The 17029-nt window shown below is 39.6% G+C and overlaps 1 protein-coding gene across 2 annotated transcripts in view; it reads left to right on the top strand.

Moving 5' to 3' along the window:
* The window catches only part of EFNA5 (ephrin A5), a 278368-nt gene that overhangs the window by 201829 nt on the left and 59510 nt on the right, over positions 1-17029 (top strand). The window lies entirely within an intron of this gene.

Raw genomic sequence — 17029 nt, 5'->3', positions numbered from 1 at the left:
CTGATTTGCACTGCCCTGATGTTACCTAAACAGTCATTACTGACTTTTTGCTTTCTCCTATGCTTGAGCAAGTTTCAGCATGCAGAAAAGAGGTGCATGGGAAGTGGTCTAGAACACTGGACTAAAAATACATGTGACACTCTTGTTAGTGTATGTTATATTAACTTGAGATTGGTATATGTGGACACCTACTTTGAGGAGCTGAGGCACACATTCACCACCAGAGCTCTTAATTAGCCCTCTCCACGTGGGATGTGGCACTATAGCCATTCACTGGGTCCCTAATTCTTTTTCAAATAAAGATTCTAAGTTAAAGGGGCAGTTAATATCGTATCGCTAATTTGTATTATGCCTATCAAAGCTAAAACTGTGTTAATCAAACAATCATGAAGTCTGAGGCATTTCCTAGTCGGTGGATGGCCTTTCTCTGCAGGAAGTACTCAAAATCAGAAGTTTGGCTGCACCCAATCAGGGCATCTGTGCATTAGAATTGTTCTGAACATATGCTAATGTGAAGTGGACCAAAGTGATAGTTTTACAGATCATTACAAGGCTTGTGAAAAAGAATAATTCACACTGAGTAAAGTGGAGAGAATTATCCATTACCAGATTGCAGTGATGAGCTTTAACAACAAGGAAACAGACATTATGGTGTCTTATATTACATGCCTATGTGTTGTCCTAGGGAGATGAAATCAAAACAGGTCAAAGGCAGGGAGTGAGGAACTTTCTATCCTAATCTGTACAGTATTTTAAATAATGTATTTGATAAAGGCAATGCCTACTTCGGATTTTATATATGTATACACACACACACTTCTTTTATATATATAAAAGTCTGTCTGAAAAAAGTCCAACCATTGTTAACATAACAGTTTGTGCAATATCAATGTACCCAGGCAGCCAAGGAGAGTGGACTGGAATGTACATGTGTGAACAATGATGACCTCACCATACTCGTCAGTGGGGGTGGTAGATGCCATTGAGTGAGCATGTGTACTGTGTGGCCATTGCATTCAAAATGACTGAGTGAGTAGAGCAGTGTATCTGCATCAACTTTTGTATTAAGCTTGAACATTCCTCCGTGGAAGCCCCCTGGATGATTCAGGAAGCTTTCAGGGATGATGCAGTAAGTACAGCACAAATAAAAGTGTGGCCACAAACACTTCCAAGATGGTCGAGAATCTGTTAAAAGTGATCCATGTTTAGAAGGCCTGCCACAAGCAGAACACCTGAGAATATTGACTGAGTGCAGGCTGCAATCCAAAAAGATCGGTGACTGACGGTGTGAGAACCAGAAGCTGATTTGAGGATTCCCAAAACTACTGTGTCTGAGATTTTGATGTAGGATCTTGGCATGAACCATGTTGTGGCAAAATTTGTTCTGCAGCTTCTGCTACCAGAGAAGAAAGAACACTGTGCTGCAGTTGCTAATGACTTGATTCAAACCACTACCAATGAACCAGATTTCCTCAAGAAGGGCACAACTGGAGATGAATGGTGCGTCTATGTCTATGATCCTGAAACAAAGGCCAGTCCTCCTAATGGAAGTCACCTGGTTCTCCATGCCTGAAGAAGGCGCAGCAAAGTTGCAGCAAGATCATGACCATGTTAACTGTGTTTTATGGTGGGGAACGTGTTGTCCATCACAAACATGCTCCTCCAGGCCAAACAATTCATATGGAGCACTACCTCACTGTTCTTCATCTGTTGAGAAATGCAATACTACAAAAAAGCTGCAGCTATGGGCAACTAGTGATTGTCAGCCTCATCATGACAATCCACCCACTCATGCATCACATCCCGTGCAGAGATTTTTAGTGAAATGTCAAATCACCCACGTGATTCAGCCCCCCTACAGCCCAGATTTGGTGCCCTGCAACTTCTGGCTTTTCCCAAAACTAAAATCATCTTTGAAAGGGAAGGGATTTTAGACTGATGATGAGATTCAGGAACATACAGCAGGACAGCTGATGGCAATCGGGAGAACTGTGTAAGGTCCCAAGGTGCCTACTTTGAAGAGGACTGAGGCGTCATTGTCCTATGTACAATGTTTCTTGTATCTTGTATCTTCTTCAATAAATGTCTCTCTTCATCACAGCATATGGCTGGATACTTTCTGGACAGATCAATATATATATATATATATATTTTTTTTTTCCCCTATGTATGTGTATAGTCGGACCTATTATCAGTTAAAGATTTTTAAGGAAAATGCTGGGATGCTGGTCAGGCTTGAACACCACATATTCATGAGATTCCCTGTGTGGCTGGTTAGTAACTCCTTATCCCATAAAGAATTTTAAAAATGTGCCAGCTTAAGGAGGTCAGAGGCTAAAGCATGGAGGTGTTTAATGTGCATTTTTTCCATCTCTCACTAATAGACCGTTGACACAAGTTTTTCGTGAATTCCCTGGCTAACTAAATATATTCATGATCTGAGTGAGGGGAGGAGCAGAGACTTCTCAGATTTCAGGAGATGAGGTTTTGTTTAATTTCAGTCAATCATTTGTTGATGGCAAGTATACCAGATGAAATGCATCCTCCAAATGAGCTCTGAGATCTTTCGGTCTGTGTATATAAATCATCTTGCCTGCCATGACACCACATCCAACAAACCCTGTTGACACTGACAGGGACCAGATGTGTAAGGCCATGGCAAAGACATTAGGCTTTGACATCAGCTGACTGACAGTTACATTTGGAGGCACCATTTGAGGGTTTGAGATTTTGTTGAGTCCATCAGCTACATAGAAATCTGCATTTAATGTTATCATATGCCTCTCAAGACTTAACTTAAAAACACCTCTGTCCATGGAATCGAGTTTCCTAAAATAGCCTAGTTTTAGCTTTTCATACCTAAATACTCTCTCACTCTTATTCTTACATTCTGATTTTTATAGCCATAGCAGGAAGAAAGTTTAAGAAGTAAAAACTGTATTTACAAACCATTTATAAAATATGTTTTCCTGGAATGTTTTCTGCCTTGTTCCTTCTGTGCCCATCTCTAAATATACCAAACATGAAAAATGTATAAGTAAATAAAGATGTAGATGGTATGTTTTACATTCACACACTAACAAAATGACCTTACACTTATTATGGGAACTAAAAATGTTAGTATTTGCATATTACAAAATTTCCCTAAGTTTTCACCTTTAAGAGCTTAATAACTTCTGGAAGTTTTTTATTTCTAAATTTTGAGGTTTAACATCTCTAAGGTAGGAGTAGTATTTAAAGTAGAATACCATTCTAAGTAAAAGATTCTTTGCACCAAGTTAATAAGGCTGACGTCATTTTGATCTGAAATTGAAGGAAGTTGGTCACAAAGTGATGAATGGATTTCAAATAGCATTTTGGGTGATTAAATGTTTATTCTTCACCTTTAAAATAAAGCTGTAATTTTATATATTTTCACCAACATTTAAATAAAAATAAGGAGGAACAGTTAAGGAAAGAGTTCTCTTTAAAAAAGATTTCTTACTGAGTTTAGCATAGAGTATTTTAAAAGAAGTACTCCAGTGGGTTATAGAATGGGTTGTAACTTTGATTTGCAGTCTTCAAAATTTCAGTGACAAAATGTAAATATATTTTTACTTTTAGAAAGCCCCAATATCAGCATTAGCTTGAGTTTGTATAAAGGCAAATTGCAAAGTGACCAGAGAAAAATATTCATGCTAATTATAAAGACAGTTACTGGCTCTCTTCTTGTCGGAACCCCTTTAGTGTTTGAAGAAGGGGTTAATGGTGGTGATCTGTATTCATTCACCTGTGCATCCACCCCCCCCCCCCACACACACACATGCACGCACGCCCACACACCCTCCCTCAGCTGGCATTTTTGCATCCAGGCTGCTGAGAGCTGATTATTCTCCTAATCAAAACTGTCACAATCAGTGAAGACAATTAGCCAGGTTAGGCCTCTGCTGATTTCGCGTGTGGCCCTTAGCATCAGATGGCTTTGAGCACTCTTGAGTTCCATCAACAAGTATTTCAGTAATACCCACTCTACTGCACCCGCTGCCTTTAGGTCTGCCTTTCATCTCTGGAGTTGCTTGAGTTTGTGAGTTCTTGTTTATTTTACATTGAGACCGCAAGGTATTGAAATTTTCAAAAGTGGACACTTGGCAGACCTCATTGCTAGCGCCATTTTAAAATCATCTAGTCAATAACTCTAAAAATCATGAAATCAATTACTTATATATAGGCATCTATTTGATTCTGTACTTATGCACTTAAAGAACTCAGCTCAATTTATAGTGTGTGAGTCCTGCGTAAAATGCATACACATGCAGTGCTTAAGACAGTTCCACATATAATAAGCCTAGCATATTTTAAGCCTTACTTAAATAAGAACAACATAAAACCCATTCAGCAGTAATACATTTTCCTGTTTTTCATATGAAAGAAATTTTGTTCTGAGTATACCATGTATTTATTAGCCTGGTCATTGTCTGACTTTACCAGATTCTAGAAGATTTTTTTAAGACTTTACCAGATATTAGAAGATTTTTTTAAATTAAAAAAACAATTTCTTTTATTAACTTTTTTAACATCTAATATGTCTGAACTGACTTCACATCTTTCTAGTTGAAAAGTTTTCCGGTTTTAGAACTCAAGCTAGAATGTAACTAACCATATTCTAGGGTTTGTAGCCAAATATATACCTTTTATCTCAATGTCCAGTTTAATAGTATAGCATCATTTAGAAGTAACATGGTTTTAGAAGGAAGCCAGATGGTGAAATAGAGATTTATTTAAAACAATGTGGGGCTTGTTATTCTTATGTGAGGGCACATGTGAGAACCTCTTATGAGGTTCATATAAATTTTTTAAAAAGGAAGAAAGGAAAATCCGGGCAAGCATTCTTTTTTCCCCCTTATTTTAAGGGGTAAGGCGTTTTACTGAAATGTTACGTTTGAGTTGGGTCTGTGTGTGTGTGTAGATCTGTGTGTCCTCGAGTTGTCCCAGGTGGATGCACTGCGAGTCTTGTTTCACTGGTGACTCTAACAAGGAAGATCAGTTAGAAACTCATGAGTATTTAAGGGTTTACTATACAAGAGATAATAATCTGTTTTATATAAAGAGACTTTTCTTTCATAATAGCCCTTCTGATTATTAAGCAAATATAAAACTGAATTCTTGCAAATAGAAGTCTTACATTTCTTAAGTGGATCCACATTTGAGTAATTTGTATTTCTCTAAGCATTTATTTATTAATTTAAACTTTCATCTATTATTAATTTATTTATCATCATACATTCACTCTTCACCTATAAATAAATCTACATATCTAAACATATATTGAATATTTATTCTCGATTTTGAAAACAGTGAAGTAGTTGATATCTCCAAGTGCATTTTTGAAGATTTTTTCCATTTTGCAAAGTTTAGAAATAGGTTTATTTGTGATTTATTGGAATAATTTTTTAATCCTAAATTTTGCAGTGGACAACTTGAACAATCTTGCTTTTTTTTTTTTTTTTTTTTTTTTTTTTACGCATATGCAGAAACAGCTAATACAAACCAACGTGGCCGATTTATCCAGTTGCTCCATGGGCAATTAAACCAAGAGTATTATCTCAGCAGGAATAAGTGGGCAAATTACACATGTGAAGTAAATGGATCTTTGAAGCTTGAGCACATAGGTATTACTGTACAAGAAGCTATGTTAAGATTCCTGTAGAGATTAATGGGGGTTTATTGATGAATACCAGAGAATAGAGAAGTGATGGCATAAATTTTATCACTTAAGGTTTTCCATCTTGGTGAGACCTATAGCTTTTACATGATAGCATAGTGTGGTACTGTATGCATTGTGTAGAAAGCTGTCTGCCTTCCCAGGGGGTTAGCACTAAGGGGTCAAATGCCAAGACTAAGCAGCTCTCAGTTTCCTGCAGTTGTCTAGAAAAAATGGAAAGCCTCGAAAATCATTGTTGCCTTTGTTCTCTTAAGAAATGTGACGAATCATAAAGCATTGTGACTTCTTAAATATTACTTATGAGTTCCCACATATAAGCAAAACTCTCATATTCTCATTGGTTTGAGTGGTCTCTGGTTGACCTCAAAAATACTATATAATTTTAGCATTCTAAACACCCCCAGTGTCTTCTTGCAGAACAGAGTCCAGTTCATGTGAAATAATGAATACTTTGTTGGAGAGTCAGTAGATGAACCACATACATCCAGTGCCCTGGTTTTCACCCTTAGCCTCTAATTGCTCAGTGTTTCATGTGTTTATCATTATAAGCAGCGTTTAAGGAGCAAAAATAAAAAAAAAAAACATTTGAGTTACTGAGCAATACTTTCGGGCGTTAGGCTTTCATGATTTTGATGTATGAATTATAGCTTTGAACATACTTAAAGACATCAGGAGGAGAAAATGTTTAGTCAGCAAGACTAGTTTAGAAGGAAGACAAAAGGGAGGAGTATGGTAGAAGACACTTCACAATTCAAGACCCATGACTTTAAATCAAGTGACAACAAGGCTGATAGCACCAGTTTTCCAAGAACTGAATATTTTTCTGTTATCTAGAGAAGCCAAGAACTTTGCCTTTGAAATCCTAAACCCAAAGACACAGAGGTCCCAGGGTACTCAAAAAGCCATTTTATTTCAATGAATCAAAATGACCAAAACCCATTTTTGTTTGGCATATCTCATTCCGTCTTTCAAACTCCCTCCTTCCTCCTAATGCTCAAGTTGAGGCATATAAAATATTTCAAGGCTTTCTGTCATAGTTAATCCAAATTTATTGCCAAAAATAACAGATCATTTGAAAGGACATGATTTGCCTCACCTTTGGGACCTGTCGGTCTATCTACCATGCATAACAGCAAAACATTTATGTCAGCATATCCTTCATCGGGGAGCCAAAAGGGAAAGTTAGAGAAATAAAAGAAATGACCTCCATCTGCTTAACATATCATCAACAGTTTGGGAGGCGGACAAAATCTTAAATTACCCCTACACTTAAGGTACCTAATTACCTTCCGAAAGACTTTGGAAGAGAAGTTTTATCTGTCCAGAGAGAGTAATACAGATGTTTTTTTCCTATCATTTTTAGTAGGAGGGAACAGGTGTAAGGCAATTTTGATTAAGTGCACGTTATATATTTATGTCCCTGTAATGGGGATGTTGGAACCCACAGCGGTCCTCAAGGACTGTAGATGTTAAGAGACTCCATGAAGCAGTTCAGGAGATACTTGGGAGGAAATTTCTAAATGGTGACCTCACTGATTTTTCTCAACATTTTGTTCGCCATTTCCTGTTGGGCTGCTTCGGCCCTAGGTGGGGTTGAGAGCAGGTGTGGGGAGAAAATGATGATGTAATAAACTGTAACTACAGCTTCTCTTGTAGCTTTTAATCAGTGGTGACATTTCTATCCGTCATCACCACCTAAATGGTCCCTAGTTCTGCCACTGTCCATGTGGAAAGAGTAGAATGCTTTTCATGATTTTAGCCGTATTTTTGTCCTTCCAACCTTCTATATCAGACAGTAGACTCACTCATCATGACCTCTTTGTGCCCCCTGAGTGTTAGATGCTATGCCCACTATGAACTGTTCCTTGGGCTCGTGAGATAGATACAATGAATGGAAATCCTGGATGGGAACTGGTTGTAATCTCAGTGTTCTACCATACTTATCATTTAGTTTCTAAAATAAACCAGTTGCCAAAAATGTACTAACTATTCTGCATGATCCCTGTGCTAAACTGAAATAGCATTGTAGAATTTTAGGATATTTAGTTTTTCATTTATTTATTTAAAATTAAGCCCTGGCTGATGTAACTCGGTGGATTGAGTGCCAGCCTATGAACCGAAAGGGTTGCTGGTTCAATTCCCCGTCAGGGCACATGCCTGGGTTGTGGGCTGGCTCCCCAGTTGGGGACATGTGAGAAGCAACAGATGGATATACCTCTCACATGTCAATCTTTCTCTCCCTCTCTTTCTCTTTCCCTTCCCCTCTAAAAATAAATAAATAAAATCTTTTAAAATTTTGAGTTAAGAGAGATTGAGTGACTGGCCCAATTCCCACCATATATAAGCAGAGACAGTACTCAAACTGAAGTCTTTTATCTCCATATTCATTGTTCTTTCAGTCATTATACACTTACTTTTGGCATATGTGGTCATACCTAAGTGCTACAAAATAATGAACAAAATGATAGGGATTACTTTTAACCTCTTCTGGTATTTCTGCCCACTTTAACTTCTCTCTTATTCATGCCCTTTCTTCAGTCCTACAGGTGACCTACTTAAAGCTCCTCGTAGCTAAGCAGTCATAAGAAGCTGAAGTAGAAAGAATTTGTGTCTGACTTACTTTGTAGCTTCCATGACACAAAATATCTTGCACAAAATAGGGCCCTACGTACAGTTGCTGTGTGGAGCAAGAAGTGAATGGTTTATTGTCAGGTACAGGGGAGTAAGGATCCTCAGCTAAAGCCCCTGATGGTTCTCAAAGCTGTTTGGTGCTTGCTTGCCAGGTCTATTACGGTAGACTCCTTGTGGTCTTCCTTCTCCTGGCTTTTCCCCAACCATGTGTGCCTTTGTGATGGCGAAGAGAATGATCGCTTTAAAATACAAGTCTAATCACATCCTGCACCTTCTCAAAACTTTCCTCTGGGTCTTCATTGCCTGCCTAACTCCTTTTTCAAAACAAAGTTTTCCCCTCCCTTGGTAGGCTCATGTGCCCTCAGAACAAACGCCTTGCTTTCAAGCCTTCCGGGTTTGTACTTCTCCCCTTTGCCCAGAAAGCTCACTCCCTCCCCTTCTCTTGGGGATAATTCTGTCCATCTTCCAAGACCTGGCTCCTCTGTGAGGTCTTCATGGACCCTTTGAAAATCTGTTGCTATTTCCTATTTTCCACAAGGATTTGGTACAAATTTCTCATATGACATTTACCATGTTTCATTGCGGTGATTTATTTGTGAAACTGTCTCTGGTACTAGATTGCCAGCTCCTCTAGGCCAGGACTGTGTCCTGATTCTTTTCAGTTTCTCCACCTGCAGTACAATGCCCGAGCCACAGGAGGCAATCAATATATTGTACTTGCATTGAATGACTTAATTAATTAACGAGGAGAGACAGAACATAAATATATGAAAAGTCAATCAAATTAAGTAACAATGGAAGGTCAATCTAATATCATTGCTCAAGCGAAGTGTAATTTTAAAGTTTAAGTTAAAATAGTCATTCTTACAGAGAAATGTCATTTATTCTCATGCAGTGTGATGACACTTAATCTGCAGAGCTGAGCTCAGCAGAATTGGGAAGTCTCAAGTATTTCTTTAGACTCTCACCCTGCACCTCTGCCATTCTATCCCATGACGCTTTCCTGGGGCCTGTTTTCCCACCCTGTGGTGTACTTGCCCTTTCTCATCAAAATTTACCCTCGGTGCTCCTTAGTCTCTCACAGGTCTTAACTCTGCTGGGTGACAGGTACTAATGAATCACAGAAATGAAAATATGTTAATGCACTAGCTGGCAGGTATGATTTCCCTCCCAGGCAAAATAACACTTTACACATATTTAAGAACTGAAATTCACTTTTGGGAAGGCATTTTTTTTACAGATGGCTTTTGTATCCCAGAAATCACACCACATTGGCAACTTCCCATCTGTCCTCTGTGCATTTATATATTCAACACACTTCCGAAAGGTGACTGCATTGGCTTTGTGTATCACGGCAGTCCCTCCCACGAGTCAGCATATTCTTCTCTTCATTCTATAAACTTCCTTTAGAAATCACTTTCCTTTCAGAGACAGAAATTTGTTATAATTATACTACCTAGTCAAGAGATATTGCAATGACTAATCACAATTTTTATCGTCAAAGATCTTGAGATCCTCCAGATATTTTGTAAAGTAGTAAAATTCTTTGTCCTTAGTGGTCAAAAAATCCTTTTTGTAAGTAATGTGATAATACATATTTCTGTCATCTGTACTGCTGGCCAAGCACTGTATAAGCACTCTACATTCAGTCCTAACTTACTCAGTTATTTATTTAACTCTAACAGATGTCCTAGGAGTGAGGCATTATTATTATTATTCCAGTGTTACAGATGAGGAAACTGAGGCATGGAGAGGTGGAGGAACTTGCTGAGGTTACACCGTTAGGGGCAGCAGAGCCCAGATGTGCAGCGGGGCAGATGGCTGTCTGTCCCTTTCTGTGACTCTGTCCTTATACTGTCTGCTACAGCTGATAAGGGTGGCTGTTTCTTCTCAGTTACCCAGTGGATGTCCAGAAAGTCTGGGAAATGAAGGTAGAGTTGCAATTTCTTTAATCAACTCTGATATACTTGATAACCACCAGACATTAGCAAACTTTACAAACCATATGTGCTGAAAAATCCAGGTGCCACAAGGAGGATTGGAAATGAAATTTTCTTTCCACTCTGATTTCCACTTTTTATTAGTGACACCTCCCAAGTGGTTCAGAGAATGTCTATTAGTAGTTCTGGACATCATGCACGATTTGTAAGCATCCTTAGAGAGGTCTGGGTGGCTGAACTCCACACCTGCCAGGTGTCCCTCTGCCCGTGTCAAACCTCCTTGCCTGAGCAGTTCTGCAATGCTCAACAAGCTGAGAGGTTTCCCCATTCATAGGCTCCACATCTTGTGATTTCTCCATTGTCAAAGCCACGGTGCCAGTAATCAGGAGCAGATTTTCTCTGGACTTTTTCCTTCTACCTTTGTGGATCCTGATAAATTAGTGCAGTGAAAACAAGAAATAGTCACAACCCCTTAGCGCACGTGCTCTGTACCAACTACATTAGAACATTCTTTGGGGCTGAAAACCCTATCTCAGGATGGCAATCTGTGTACTCTTTTGTCCTATGATCAACGGCTTTTGGATCACTTCATATTTAAATAAGTTATTTTATCATTAGTCCTGAGACTGGAATTATATTTGTTTACTTACACTCATAAACAGAAAGCATTTAAACAAATAAATATTGAAAAACATGTGGGAACATATACATACATATTTATTGTTTTTCTCCAGAATGAAGCACTAAATAAATAAAAGCATTATTTGAGACAGGGAGCAAATGAATAGCAAACCAAGTCTGAAAATTGTGCTCCTGGGGGCCAGCCCTTTGGCTGCTTTTACAATAAAGGATGTTTTACTTCTGTGTTTGCCCAGCTCACACAAACGCATGGGGAAAAGGAGAGCCTCTCCTGCCCTGCATACGGCAGCTGTGCTTACGGGTTTTATAAGCTGTAATCTCAATTTGCACTTCTAGTTTAATTTCAGCATGCCCAAAGCATGGGATTCCTTTCAAACGTTTCATATGACTATTTAACATTGAAAAGAGCAGTTCATCCATGAAGGGTTCTCATCTTCTCTGAGAATTCAGTTCTGATGGGATGAAGTGAAATGCTTCTTCATCACCCACTGTCTTGCTTATGCAAACTCTTAAATAGGCTGTCGACACAAGAGCATCGACGCAAGAGATAAAAATCTGTACAAATTTGTCTGGCGTTGCATTATTGGTAGTCGGCGAGGATTCTAATGGAGTGCAGGAGATGAGACAACAAAAATCCAATCAATAGCTACAAAAGGCAAATGAACTTGCATAAATTAGCACTCTAATAGGAGAAAAGAAATGCATGTTCTTTCATCTTTCAAGAAATACACATTATTGAATGAGGTCTAACCCACTACCCTGGTTTATATTTTTACCTTCTTACAGGGTTGCAGAAATTAGAACATGCAAGTGAATTGAGCATTTAGGTGACCATTTGGAACCACTGAAGTCAGGTCATGGGTCAAACACAGTGTGGAGAACTCAGCACATTGTGTCCACACAGATGACACGATTGCCAATACTTCTCGTAGAAGTACAAACACGAAGATCTGCAGAGGGAGGTTTGTCCCATGACCAGAGTTTGCCTTGGAGGAACTAGCCTCTGAACCTGACATCCAGGACTCCAGTGCTGTTTACATTTACACCATGTCCACTAAGGAAACGGTCGCAGGATTTGTCAGATGTAGAATGCCTGGGATTCTGGAACCTGGGCAGCCACAGAGCATCGTGTGCCACTGCTGCACTGACAGTTAATTCCTTATTTGTCACCATCTCAGCTCCAGGGGTTCTTGAGGAGTGGTAGCAGTGGGCCCTGGGTCCATTACACAGTTGGCCCTTGAACAACTTGGGTTTGAGTGGTGCAGGTCCACTTACATGTAGATTTCTTATTTTATAAATACAGTCAGCCCTTCACATCTGTGGTTTCTGATCTGAATACAGAAAATAGTGTTTTTTGCCCTGGCTGGTGTGGCTCAGTGGGTTGAGTGCTGGCCTGCGAACTGAAGGGACGATAGTTCGAGTCCCAGTCAGGGCACATTCCTGGGTTGTGGGCCAATGCATGGCATGAGAGTCAGCCACACATTGATGTCTCTCTCCCTCCCTTTCTCCCTCCCTTCTCCTCTCTCTAAAAAAATAAATAAAATCTTAAAAAAAAAGAAAATAGTATTTTTCGATCTGTAGTTGGTTTGAATCCATGGGTAGGAAGGACTGACTGTAGTTAAGTTTTGGGGGTGTCAGAAGTTAGATGTGGACTTCCCACTACATGGAGGGGCTGTGCTCCTCACTCCCACATTGTTCAAGGGGCCCCTGTACCAGTTACACTTTTGTGGGGGAGGTGGAGTCTCAGGGTATTCTAGCTCTAGCACAAATGTCAGAGGGTAGGAAGTGTCTTGCACTACAGTTTCTGGCCATAATATAATCGGCAATACCAAAGAATTTTCCTACCACTTCTTCCTGTTCCATCTATCCTTTTGTTGACTGCTTCTGTCTGTGGGGAAGGAGCTAGGCTCTAGCAGCCGTGCAATCTTCATTGCCTTCACTAAAAGGCAGAAATCTCAGTCATGGATTTGCTGTCTCATGTGGGCTGCCTTCAGCCCAGCACCATAACCTGATCATTTGTGTTGCTGGCTGATTTAATGTGGGCAAATAAGAAATACCCTAATGGTGTCATAATGGCACTTCCTGAGAGAGCTCACCTATAGACAAGGGGAAACCTGCACCCAGAGGGAAATTTGGATATTTGGATATACTTCTTCGTGATACTAGGGAATACTCTGGTTTGAAGCAGGCACTTTTTAAGACATGTGTAAAATTCATAAATACATATATTTTTAGCACCTGGACAACTTTTCCTCTTTGGGAAGTCTTGTAGAAATACTATCCTAGGGGAAACACCATCTGTATTGGTGGAAAAGAGAGAATTAATTTGTCAGTGTTCTTTGGATTTCAATCTAGAAAGCCAAAAAAGGTTTTTTTAAAAAATGCTGAGTATCAGCATTTCTTATCTTTTTTTTTGCATATTTTAAAAATAGGTCTTTCCTTCACTGTCTTCCATTATGGTTAACTGTAATCAGTACTTTATGGTTATATTATATAGCTTTGTTTCATTAGGGCAATGAAAATGGTATTGAACAATAGCAATATAATGCAGAGAAACAGTTTGTAATTCAGTTGGAAATTGCTAATGCAGTAGACAGTCGATAATACAATCAGCTCGACTTTCCTAGGAAAACATGAGCTAAATTTCCTCTATTTTTTTCCTGAAACCTAGTTATAGGGCGGGGGAGACGGAAATGCTCTGAACAGCACTGGAAAGCTGGATGCCCCCGAATAGCGAGCTTCTTTATGCATTGAATTTTGAATGACATCTACAGGTCCTGGGAAGAGCTACTATTTAAGACTCAAATTTTCCCTGGAGGTTTTTTTTAAGAGTCTAGATAATTAACAGTCCTGAAAGGAAACAGCTGGATGAGATGGTGCCTCGAAGTTTTTTCCCCTAGTATATGTCTCTGTGGTCCTGATGCAGAAGTAAGTAGGGTTCCTGTGAAATTATTACCGAGCACCATGAGCCCAGGGAAAACTAGAGGCTATCTCTTTACAAGCCTCTGTCATGCATGCTGTGTGCATTAAGCAATTTATAATTACTGCAGGTCAAGACTAGAAAACACAAGCAGTGTCTAGGATTACAGAGGCATATAACCTGGTGTTTTACTTAGTGGTGAGCTAGGACTTTGTCACTCTCAACTCTAGTAACTTGGTTGTGGTAGTGGTTGCACCAAAACCAGTTGTAGAAAGTTTTATGTGTGAGGAATTCTGGATTCAGTAGTGTACATAAATACTTAGTTCCAAGTATAATGCTGAGAATTCCATTTTTAATTTAGTGAGTGCTTGAGAATGCTGGGTTGCAATTTACCATCAAGAAAAACAGGAGTGATATGTCTAATTCTGAGTTGCCCTATACATTTTTCTAGTCATTAGAACCAACACTTTTCTCTTGCGTGATATGAATTTTTAAATATCCTAATTGTCTAACAGAGAAGAGCATTATTTCATGTTTCCATATACTTCCAAACATCTCTGACATCTTTAGAGATATTAATTAATCTTGAAGACACCACCCTGATGTAAAAAAAACAAACACCTAAATTAATACTGTACCAGGAAGTGCTGCTATGTGTATGTAAGTTTATTCCTTTAGTTTCTATGCCACAAAACAAAAAAGCACTTCCCATAGTTCCCAGTTTTCAGTATATTTCCTCTGGTGGGTTAAAACAGTTTTTCATAACTTCTTAGGATGCACACCCTGAAGCTGAGGTGTTCACACCGTGCTCAGTAAATGCACCTCCAGCTCAGCCCTACTGTCTGCACAGGCAGGCAGAAGGAAAAGGCATTTCTGCAGCCAGGACTCCATTCTCCCTTCCTTCTAATGTTCTCTGCATAGTAGTGCATGCTTCGGGCAGCTTAACAGCACCAACAGGGGACACACTCCTTATTAGCCTCATAGATAGTGTTTCTCTGCAGGCCATTTGGCTCACGCATGTCACATGTTACTTTTTCTAGTCATGTTCATAGAACGATAGTAACCAGCACCTTTAGTGACCGAGACTCAGGCTTGTCAAGTAACAACTAGATTCATTAAAACATCCTTGGGTGGATCTTGCTGTTGTGAATCTGTTAACTACAGGTTGTTCTGAGACAGAAGATCTGGGGAGTACCAAAGCGAATTAATTCCCTTTTAACCTACACCATCACCTCCCAGACATAGGGTTGAAAACTATACTCTGTATTTGTGGAATGGAAAAAAACCTAAGTTTATGTTTTAGACTACAAAATAGGCTTATGATTTTAATTAAATATTTGATACATGCAGAGTAGATGTCCAGATGTTGACTTAACATCTATTTTGAAATTGCCCTATTTTGTAAATAAATCAGTCAGTGAGTCACAGTTGTCCTTACCGGGGTACAGATTCTGTGCTGAGACCCAGACTCCTTTAATGCATTTCATACATTCCTTTGTTGTTTTGGACCCAGCTCGTCAACCCCTGAATCTGTGCCTCCATAGTAGTTCAATTTCTCTCTCTCTCTCTCTCTGTCTCCCCCCCCCACCCCCGCCCCGTCCCTCTCCCTCTCTCAGCTTGAACATTTGGATAGCAACAGAATGTTAACGTGCATGTGAAAAAAACCTTGGGGTTTGCGATTGTACTTCTGAGTGCTGAGGAAAGCCAGTTGTGACCCTGTCCTCTCAAGGCCCAGGGTGCTGAGTTGTCACCCAGCATGGAGTGCCCATTATCACCCTCTCATTTCATCATCTTTGTGTCTTGGCATTAACCATCCCTCTGAAACCTTACAGTCCCCATAAGTGGCTCATTCAGAGCTTGTAGCGGGACCAAAAATTCTGAAAGTTCAAGAGGAAGGTCATGTGCATTTGCTTTGAACTGTAGTTCTTTTCCAAGGTGGACATTTTGAAAGTAGAACTTATTAAAATGAAAGGGGAAGGAGATAACAACTATATTCTCTGTCATTGACGTGCACAGGCATTTAAGTGCATGGAGATATTAGAGCACTTGAGAATTCCCTAAAGTGTTGAGATTTATTTCTAAAAAATAAATGGTGAATTGTTTATTTCTTTCCCTGCCTTATGGTTCCTTGGGATAGAGCAATTAGTTTCTTGTTTTTTATGATTGCATTATTCTTACATATATCTTTCTGTGGTCCAGGCTATAAAAGTAAATAGAGGATCCAGCTGAATGAATGAATATCCTTTTAATGAGTGTGGGGAGGAAATAATAATACTAAGTAGCGCAAAACCATTTTTATGTGATGAACCAAAGTACCTTTGTTCCTTTGCTCCCCAGTCTTAAGCCACAGGCCACCAGTAAATGTGTGCGTAAAATGACAGTTTTATGTATTCTGGTGTTAACAGATGTACCTCACGGTTTGTTTTGCCCCGAGAATACACTTAATATGATTTTTGAAAGGTGGTGGCATATTCTATTTTAATTTCCAGGGTCAAGGAAGGGTAAAATGGAGTATGTGACTTTTCTGTAACACCCTTCACTCTATCTTTGGGCAAAAGCCTTGCTGAAACAGTGAGATAACACAGTTGCTGGGTGATAATACAGTCATTTTCATGGTGTCGTGAGTTAATTTCAGAGGTGAAACTATCCTTACTTAGGAAAATAATGTGCCTTCTCCCCCCAGACCAGCCATTTGCTCAGAAGAGCAGATGGACATTGAGTGTCTCCCCTGTGCAGGGCATGAGGGTGCCAGCGTTGGCTTAACTCTGCTCCCTTCCCTCCCCCCACTCTCTTCCATCCTGGCCATTATTACCTGATGTTGTTCACTGGTTCTTGGTATCTCTGGTGTCTCTGGCAGCAATGTAATTCAATACCACCTCACCCCCAACTCTACCACTAATTAAGTTTTAAACTGCCTGTGTTAGTCTGCTCAGGCTGCCATAACAAAATAACATAGACTTGGTGGCTTAAACAATAGAAATTGATTATCTTGCAGTTCTGGAGATGACAGGTCCCAGATCAAAGTTCCCCAGTGCCACGTTCTGGTAAGAGTTCTCTTCCTGACTTGCAGAGGCACGTAGACGGGGAGAGGAGAGGGGGCGCTCTCAGGCATCTCTTCTTAGAAGGACACTGATGCTGTTGGATCAAGTCCCTGCACTTTATGACCTGGTTTAACTTTGTTACCTCCATAAAGGCTGT

This window comes from Phyllostomus discolor, chromosome 3, assembly GCF_004126475.2.
Source record: "Phyllostomus discolor isolate MPI-MPIP mPhyDis1 chromosome 3, mPhyDis1.pri.v3, whole genome shotgun sequence".
In the NCBI taxonomy this organism is placed as follows: domain Eukaryota; kingdom Metazoa; phylum Chordata; class Mammalia; order Chiroptera; family Phyllostomidae; genus Phyllostomus; species Phyllostomus discolor.
This window is presented reverse-complemented; position numbering and strand designations above follow the sequence as displayed.